Consider the following 10,181-nt stretch of genomic DNA (forward strand, 5'->3'; position numbering starts at 1 on the left):
AATTGGTAGCTGCCCATAACATTAAACAAACTGGACTCTTAAGAGTGGCTTCTCAACAGCATATCATTTTAATTATAACCATTGCCTGGTACAGGGAAAACTGACAAGTGTTTTTTAAGCATCATTGCAACATTGTATTCCTGATAATTTAAGTAAACCAAACTATGAGTAAATGAATGATACATGCCTAAAAATATCATGGTTTATACTATCAGTGGCCACTGGACTTAGGACTAGTCCAAGACCTTGACCTAGATTTTGACCTAGTCCTAGACTGTGATCTTGACTGAGATTTGGATCTAGGTGGTTCTTTTTTCCTTGATTCCTTTTCATATCTTGAGCCAGACTTATAATGTGTTTTGGAATCTGTTTTAGAGGTGCCTCTAGTTTTGGTGTGAGATGCAGACCTAGAACGTGATTTAGCCTTCATTTCTTTCTTGGGCTGGGACTTGGACCGTGATCTTGAATTGGATTTAGATCTTGAAAAAGATCGATTTCGGTGTTTGAATCTATCATTGTCGGAATGGCTTCTGCTACGCCGTGGTCTTCCAGTCGGTCTACTGTTTCTAGGACTATAAGATCTTCTATAGTTGTAATCGAAGGACCGACTCCTGGATCTTCTTCTGTCATAACTTCGGCTTCTAGAACGTCTGTATCTGTCATAATCATCATAGCGCGAAGAACTATACACATTCCTCCCTTCCTTGGCTTTCATCTGATTTGGAGTCTTTCGATCCCCCTGTGCAAACTGTATTTCAATTTGGCGTCCACAAATCCACTTTCTGTCCAAATTATGTAAAGCATCTTCAGCATCACGAACATCCTCAAATTGAACATATGCAAATCCTCTTGGACGGCGAGTGTAGAAATCAAGTGGAACATACACATCAACTATAGGACCATAACGACCAAATTCCCGACGTAAATCTTCAGACCTGGTATGGTCGGCCACGTTCCTCACGAAGAGAGACGTGTTGGGGGGGCGCAGGTACCGGGACATGACGCCGGCGTTGAGTCTCCGCAGGGACACTAACGGGCTCAGCAAACCGTCCGCAGCTTCGGCGCCGGATCCTCCACAGACACACACACAGCCAGAGGGCTCCGCTACAGCCCATTCTGTCATTTTTGAGACTGCACCCAAGTACTGCATTTCAGACTCTCTTGTTGACTATGAGGGCTACTCCATTTCTTCTAAGGGATTCTTGCCCACAGTAGTAGATATAATGGTCATCTGAATTTAATTCACCCATTCCAGTCCATTCTAGTTCACTGATTCCTAAAATGTTGATGTTTACTCTTGCCATCTCCCGTGTGACTTCCAATTTACCTTGATTCATGGACCTAACATTCCAGGTTCCTATGCAATATTGTTCTTTACAGCATCAGACTTTACTTTCACCACCAGATACATCCACGACTGGGTGTTGTTTCCACTTTGGCTCAGCCTCTTCATTTCTTCTGGAGCTATTTCTCCACTCTTTTCCAGTAGCATACTGGGCACCTACCAACCTGGGGAGGTCATCTTTCAGTGTCATCTTTTTGCCTTTTCATACTGTTCATGGGGTTCTCAAGGCAAGAATGCTGAAGTGGTTTGCCATTCCCTTCTCCAGTGGACTACGTTTTGTCAGAACTCTCCACCATGACCCGTCTGTCCTGGGTGGCCCTACAGGGCATGGCTCATAGTTTCATTGAGTTAGACAAGGCTGTGGTCCATGTGATGAGTCTGGTTAGTTTTCTGTGATTATGGTTTTCATTCTATCTGCCCTCTGATGGATAAGGATAAGAGGCTTGTGGAAGCTTCCTGATGGGAGGGACTAGCTGTGGGGGAAATCTGGGTCTTGTTGTGATGAGTGGGGCCATGCTCAATAAATCTTTAATCCAATTTTCTGTTGATGCAAGGGGCTGTGTTCCTTTCCTGTTGTTTGGTCTGAGGCCAAGCATGGTAGGGGTCAAAAGGACTTACGCCAGCACTGTTGTAGTCAGTGCCCCTGACCCCATGGCAGGCCACTGCTGACCCACGCCTCTGCCGGAGACTCCTGGATGCTCACAGGCAAGTCTGGCTCAGTCTCTTGTGGGTCACTGCTCCTTTCTCCTGGGTCCTGGTGTGCACAAGGTTTTGTTTATGCCCTCCAAGAGTGTTTCCCCAGTCCTGTGAAAGTTCTGTCATCAAATCCCACTGCCTCCAAAGTCAAATTCCCTGGGGGTACTCAGTCCCTTTGCCCAATCCATAGGTTGGGGAATCTGTTGTGTGTCCTAGAACTTTCACAACAGTGCAAGAACTTCTTTCATATAATTGTTCTCCAGTTTGTGGGTCATCTGCTCGGTGGCTCTATGGTGCAGCTAATGGCCACCTCCTCCAAAAGGATTTATGTCACACGCAGTGCCTCCCAGGTCTGCTGCAGCCAGAGGCCCTGTCCCCGCGACAGGCCACTGCTGACCCATGCCTCCGTAGGAGACTCTCAGAGGCAGGTCTGGCTCAGTCTCTGTGGGGTCTCTGGGTCCTGGTGCACACAAGGTTTTTTGTTTGAGACCTCCAAACGTCTCTGGTGAGTATGGGGTTTGATTCTAAACGTGATTTCACTCCTTCTACCGTCTTCTTGGGGCTTCTCCTTTGCCCATGGATGAGAAATATCTTTTTTTGGTGGAATCCCACATTTTCCTGTCAATGGGTGTTCAGCAGTGAGTTGTAATTTTGAGTTTTCGCAGGAGAAGAGGAGTGCACGTCCTTCTACTGCGTCATCTTCCTACATGTTGCAACTAAAAAGTCCCACTTGCTGAAGGAGGAAACAGACAGAACAGGCTCTATCTTGAAAGCAGGACTCCATCTTGGGCCAGACTGTGGACTTTGAGCTATATGCCCGATATCTATGGAAACGACATACCAACTGGAAAACCAGACCCCCCTCCCCGATGGAAGAGCCCCAGGGCTTGTACCTAGACTCTCCATCGCCTAAAAGAATACCCTAATTATCTGTGTAACCAAATAGAATCATAGATTCTATTATGCTTATTAGGGTATGACCACAGGCCTATTGATAATTGTCCACTGTTAACTACCTAGGCTTAAGGCACACGAATCACAGGTTTAAGGCATACGAATAACGAATAAGGGGTTAACTTTGATTGTATCTTTCTTTTCCTTTGTTCAGACTAGTTTCAGAGAATTTGGGGAGGTGGGTTTGAGCACGTACACTTAGGGTATATAAGGTTTTCACAAAAACTGGTTGGGGTCCTTGGCTAAGAGAAGACTCTGCCTTGGGCCCGCCGGTGTAATAAACTGCATTCCACTATCTGCATTGTCCTTCTGAGTGAGTTTGTTTCCCAGAACCCGTGGCTACAACATTGCCACAACTAAGACCTGGTGCAGCCAAATAAATCCATAAAAATTTGAAGTAAAATAAAATGTGTTAGAATAAATCAATTCAGCAGCAGGACACAAAGTCAACACACACACACAAAATCAGTTGTATTTGTACACATGAAAAATGAACAGTCTGAAAAAATTTACAAAAACAATTTCACTTACTATAACAACTAAAAGAATGAAATATTTAAGAACACATTGGGAGGTGAAGACTTATACAATGAAAACTATAATATATTGCTGAAAGAAATTAAACAAAACATAAGTAAATGGAAACATACCCCATGTGCATGAAGTAGAGCACTTATTACTATTAAAATGCCAATCCTAATCAAAACAATCTGCAGATTCAATTCAGTCCCTATCAAAATCCCTATTGTGTCTTTTGCAGAAAAAGAAGAACTCATCCCAGAATTCACATGGAGTCTCAAAGGAACCGAACAGTCAAAAGAATCTTGGAAAAGAGCAAAAAAGCTGAAAGAACCACTTTCTAATATCAAAACTTACTACAGAGCTAGAGTAATCAAAGCAGTGTGTTGGCACAAAGACAGACACAGACCAATGGAATAGAGAGCCCAGAAATAAACCTTTGCATATATGGGCAAATCATTTTTGATAGGGCTGTCAAGACAATTCAATGGGGAAAGGACAGTCCTTTAAGCAAATGACGCTGAGAAAACTGGATATCCAAGGACTTCCCTGGTGGTCCAGTGGTTAAGACCTCATGCTTCTACTGCAGGCGGCACAAGCTCAATCTCATGCCTTCTTCATGCTGTGTAGCACAGCCAAAAACAAAAAATTAAATTAAAAAAAAAACCCTGTATATCCACATACAAAAGTTCAAATTTGGACCCTTGTACAAAAATAAACTCAAGATGGATCAGAGACCTCAATGTAAGACCTAAAGCATATTTCTTAGAAGAAAACAGGCAAAAGCTGATTTTACATTGCACTTGGTAATGATTTCCTGGATAAGACTCCAAAGGCAGAGCTAACAAAAGAAAAACTAGATACACTGGTTCATGAAAATGTATGTGTTGTGCATTAAAAGACACTATTCACAGAGTAAAAAGGTAACCCACAGGGTGGCAGAAAATATTTTCAAATCATATATCTGATAAGAGAGCAAATATCTAATATAGAGAACTCCTAAACTTTGAAACAAAACAACCTGATTCAAAAATGGGCAAAGGACTTGAATAGACATTTCTCTAAAGAAGATATAAAAACAGCCAGTAAGTATATGAAAAGATGCTTAATATCACTAGTCATTAGTAAAATGCAAATAATAACTATGAATACAATGAGATACAACCTCACACCCATTAGAATGACTACTATCAGAAAACCAGAAAGTGCAAAGTGGGAGGATATGGAGAAATTAGAACCTTAGGCACTGTGGGTGAGAGTGTAAAATGGTATTGCCACTGAAAAAAAACCACTATGGAGCGTCCTCAAAACAATTAAAAATAGAATTATCATATGATCCAGCAATTCTACTGCTGGATACACGTGCAAAAGAACTGAAAGCAGGGTCTTGAAAAAATACCTGTGCCCCCATGTTCACAGCAGCATTATGCACAACAGAGAAAACACAAAGACTACCCAAGCAACGTGATATGTGAACACAACAGGATATATACACACAATTCAGCTTGAAAAGGAAGCAAATTCTGACACATGCTACAACACGGATGAACCTTATAGACGTTTATGCTAAGTGCAATAAGCCAGACACAAAAGCAAATGCTATATGAGTCCACTTACATGAGCTACTTAGAGTCGTCAAATCCTTAGGGGCAGAAAATTGGGAGTTGCCCGGCGCTGGGGGCAGGGAAGGAAATGGGGAGCTGTGTTTTAATGGGTACAAAGTTTCCATTTTACAAGATGAAAAGAATTCTGGAGATAGATGGTGGGGATAGTAGTACATTATGAACGTATTTAGCACCTCTGAACTATACCTTTAAAAATGGTTAACGATGTAAATTTAAATTATGTATATTTTATTACAATAAAAAATATTTAAGTATGTCACTCATAAAGGATAAAACATTAAATGATATCTAATTTCAAGTAGGTTCATGCCTGAAATCAGATAATTTAAAAATTCTAACATTAATTTCCTCATGGATTTGGATAGATTTGCCTTGCCCCACTGTTCTCTCTTAGACAATTTACTTAGGATGATGGTTCACTCTGATTTCCAACTCCAAGTTATTTTTAGAACTGAAAACATAATTGTGAAATGTAACTATGAAAGGCCCTTTACTCTGAGGCAGTTTTTATAATGCTTCCACTTGAAGCATCCTCACTTTAATGCCAGAAAATATGTGGAAAGGACCCTCCATCCTGGAAGGACTAAAGAAGCAGAGTAACCAGAGAGGGTTTTCCAGAGCCAGGCGCTAAGCTTTCACTTAAAAATAGCCTTGCCGGGCTTGTCACTATTTCCAGAACCCCACCAATCACCCCCCAAGGACACAGCCCTGTCGCCAAAGGTCAGGGCCGCAGCGGCCATCAGTCAAGCTGTTTATCTCAACAAACACTGTGGGCAGCTTTACTTTTCCCCACACCGATTTCCCCCCATATTTCTCACTCAGAGCCTTTTCAGGCTTGGAAAAAATTACTTGGCAAAGTCCAGAGCTTATATTAAAAGAAAAAACAAAACAAAACCTTAAATAAAAAATGTCTTTTATGCTTTCACCACATTTATTGTTAGAGTATGTAACAACAAAAAGGCTATCTTTTTAAACTGCATTTAAACCAGAAAGTCAATATATACTGTTAAATAACAAATTTTTTCTGGTCATGTTAACATTAATAAGCTTAGCCACAGAATAAGGTGAAAGCAAAACACATTTTAAAATCAAATTTATGAACCAGAAAATGCAAGATTTAAGTTTCTTTGCTCCCAGTGTAACAAAATACCGATGCCTTTGACACTGGGATTGATACCTGGTGGGTATATGGGAGTTTGCTGTGTGTTTCTCTTCGAGCGTTTCTATAATTTCTCCTTCATGCTCAACTTTGCTAAAATAAGGTTAGAAAAGTGAATAATTAGCTACACTCTAAGTATCAACCTCGTAAAGTAAAGCTAGCTAAAAAATACCACCAAATAGAACATCAAGAGGAACAAACTGGCCAATGTCAAGCGGCAGTGGCATCTTCATGGGCAGCAAGGTGGGTGGGCCTTGATTTGGACCTTCGATGGTACCTGAGACCAGGTTAGTACAGAGCAAGTCAGCTGACTGTCCCAGGCCCACTCGAGTTTCTGTAATTTTTTTTTGCTTACTTTGGATTTAATTTGCTCTTTCACTAGTTTCCTAAAGTGGAAGTTTAAAGTGCTGATTCAGATCTTCTTGTTTAATATGTGTATTCAATGCTATACAGTTCTGTCTAAGCACTGCTTTCACTACTTCCTCCACGTTGTGTATAAGCTGTGTTTTCATCTCTATTTAGTTCCCCCCTCCCAAATTTTTTTCACCAGTCTGTGCAACCTGTGAGATCTTAGTTCCCCAACCAGGGACTGAAACCGGGGCACGGCAGTAAAAGCACCGAGGCCTAACCACTGGACTGCCAGGGAGTTCCCTGAGTTCAAAATATTGTTAAGTTTCTCTAAAGATTTCTTTGTTGACATGTGTTATTTAGACATGTACTGTTTCATCTGCAAGTATTTGGGGATTTTCCAGCTTTCTGTTACTGACTTCTACTTTAGCCCCATTGTGGTCTCAGAGCAGACAGTCTGTTTTCTATTCTTTTAAATCGTTAAGGTGTGTTTTTATGGCCCAGAACATGGTCCAGCTTCAGAAGAATATATGATGTACTGTTGTGGGATGAAGCAGACTCAGATGTCAGTGATACTCAGGTGACTGATGGTACTATCGAGTTCAAAGACATCCTTGCTGCTTTTCTGCCTGCTGGATCTGTCCATTTCCAATAAGTGGTATTTGAGGTCTCCAGTGATGCTAATTCATCTATTTCTCTTTGGAGTCCTATCGGTTTTTGCCTCGTGTAGCTTGATGCTTTGATGTTACGTACACACACATTCATGAATGTCATGTCATCTTGGAGTACTGACCCCTTTATCATTATGCCACGTCCTTCTTTATTCCTGATCACTGTCCTTACTCAGGAGTCTTCTCTAAAATTAATACAGCTACTCCTATTTCATTAGTGCTGGCATGGCTCTCTCTATCCCTTCACTCTCCATCCATATGTGTCTTTATATTTAATGTGGGCTTCTTGGATGTGTATATTAATGTGTATAGTAACCTGAACAATTCACCCCAAAGATGGGCGGACTCCATATGCGGACCTCCAGAACCAATGAGTATGTTACCCAACTGATGAGGTAAAAGGGACTTTCAGATGTAGTGAAATTAAGGACCTTGAGATGGGGAGATTATCCTGAATATATCTGGCCCAGTATAATTACAGGAGTCCTCACACAGGGAGGGGGGACGGTTGAGTCATAGAGTAGATACGACAGATGCTGAGCAACAAGAGGTTGAAGTGATGTGAGGAGGCCCTTGGCCAACTGATGCCGGTGGCCTGGAGACGGGGGGAGGCCAGTGGACAGACCGTCTTCCAGAGCCTACACAAGGAACATGGCCTGCTGACACCTTGATTTTAGGACTTCTGACCACCAAGACTATAATAGAATAGCTTTGTGGGGTTTTAAGCTACTGTTTGTGGTAACTTATTACAGCAACAATAGGAAACTAATACAACATTTTTCATCAGATTTGGAGATATTAGGAGATTATTTCTTCAAATACTTTTTTCCTACCCCATTCTCTCTTTCCTGTTCTTCTGGGACTCCCAAAGCCTGATATCCTGTGGACATCCTGTGGACATATCCTGTGGATATCCTTGATATCCTGTGGGCATCTGCAGCTCTCTTAATTTGCCTTCCACCTTTGTTCTGCTCTTTAGATTGGATGATTTCTACTGATCTTTCTCAAGTTTGACTGCCATCTCAAATCTGCTACTCAGATCAGATCAGATCAGTCGCTCAGTTGTGTCTGACTCTTTGCGATCCCATGAATCACAGCACACCAGGCCTCCCTGTCCATCACCAACTCCCGGAGTTCACTCAGACTCACGTCCATGGAGTCAGTGATGCCATCCAGCCATCTCATCCTCTGTCGTCCCCTTCTCCTCCTGCCCCCAATCCCTCCCAGCATCACAGTCTTTTCCAATGAGTCAACTCTTCGCATGAGGTGGCCAAAGTACTGGAGTTTCAGCTTTAGCATCATTCCTTCCAAAGAAATCCCAGGGCTGATCTCCTTCAGAATGGACTGGTTGGATCTCCTTGCAGTCCAAGGGACTCTCAAGAGTCTTCTCCAACACCACAGTTCAAAAGCATCTGAGTCCATCTAAAGCATTCTTCATTTCAGTTATTGTGCCTTTCAGCTCCAGAGTTGGTACCTGGCTCTCTTTTATACGCTCTCTTTATTCAGATTGTGTATTTGTAGGATAAATGTCATCATGTTTCCATTTAACTCTTTAAACATGGTTTCCTTTAGTTATCTGAACATATTTATAAGAGCTGTTTTGGAGTCTCTGTCCTCTAAGTCCAACATTTGGGCCAACTCAGGGTCAGCGTCCATGGAATGCTTTTACCCCCTAAGTTCAAGTCACACTTTCTTGTTTTTTTCAATCTTATAACTTTTTTTTGAACAACTGATACTACATTGATACTACAACTGATACTACTACATCAGTGTCATTCTGATACTATGTTGCAGCAACTCTAGATTCTGATTTTCCCTTTTGGAGACTGGTATAGTTACTGGTGTTTTTTTGTTTTTGTTTTTGTTTTTTGATTCTTTGTTTAATAACCTGCCTATTCTAAACCTATGGATTTTGTAGTTCAAACCCATGTTATTCAAGGGTCAACTGTAGTTAAATTTCCTTATCTCTTTTCATTCACCAATGAACAATGAATCAACCTTCTCTTTTTTCATTAACTGAGACCCTTCTACAACATGCAACACACCAATGAATATAACAGACATTTTCCTACAAAGTTATATTAAAAAAAAAATTCTAAACAAACTTTTTGAAGAGTAACCATTTGAGAAACACTGTCTGAAAAAAATTACCATAATTTAAAAATTACTCATTGAGGACTTTCCTGGCGGTCCAGTGGTTGGGGCTCTGCACTTCTACCGCAGGGGTGCAAGTTCAGTCCCTGATGAGAGAAATGGAACATGGCTCAGCCAAAAAAAAAAGAGCTGATTACAGCAAATGAATTCAAACTACTGGTAAGCAATACTCAATCACTTCAGCTGCCATCAACAGATCTGAATCTCCAGTAAGCAGTTTAGGAGCCAAGTCTCAGGTTACCCTGAACTTCAGAAGACGGGAGGGACAGCTCAGGTAGAATCTAAAAGAGAGGCCATTGAATTTCCTTAGCTTCCGAGCAGAATTTACAGTGCCATTCAGTATCACTTTCCATCCCCATATTTACAAGCTTGCGGAGCAGACAAATGGAGGGTTTATTTCCGCATAAAATCATAACATTACCTACCAAAGGTCTCATGCTTTGAGACTGGTGTTAAAGAACTGGTGTTAAAACAAGAAAGTATGCTCAAAATGGAGTCATTGATACTGAGGCCCACGTGACCAAACTTCACCTAATTAGTTTCAGCCTCTTCCAGAAATGAACTTCCCTGATGGTTCAGTGGCTAAGAGTCCGCCTGCCTGTGTAGGGGACACAGGTTTGATCCCTGGTGTGGGACGATTCCACATGCCATGGAGCAACTGAGCCCATGGGCCACGACTGCTAAGCCTGTGCTCTAGAGCCCACGAGCCG

At 41.7% G+C, this 10,181-nt stretch overlaps 1 protein-coding gene and 1 pseudogene across 4 annotated transcripts in view; both read right to left on the reverse strand.

The window, feature by feature from the left end:
- Positions 1-10,181, reverse strand: part of DHRS7B (dehydrogenase/reductase (SDR family) member 7B) — a 47,570-nt gene that overhangs the window by 28,902 nt on the left and 8,487 nt on the right. The window contains exon 2 of one of the 4 annotated variants that reach the window (XM_010842871.1): positions 9,486-9,557. The exons of 2 other annotated variants lie outside the window; for them this stretch is intronic. The gene's annotated coding sequence lies outside the window, so the exon portion shown is untranslated. Of the gene's footprint in view, positions 1-9,468; positions 9,558-10,181 lie in introns of all 4 variants that reach the window. One more of the 4 variants, XM_010842870.1, reaches the window with a different exon arrangement.
- LOC104990649 lies at positions 8-1,117 on the reverse strand (annotated as a pseudogene).

Source organism: Bison bison, unplaced genomic scaffold (genome assembly GCF_000754665.1).
Source record: "Bison bison bison isolate TAMUID 2011002044 unplaced genomic scaffold, Bison_UMD1.0 scf7180017864180, whole genome shotgun sequence".
Classification (NCBI taxonomy): domain Eukaryota; kingdom Metazoa; phylum Chordata; class Mammalia; order Artiodactyla; family Bovidae; genus Bison; species Bison bison.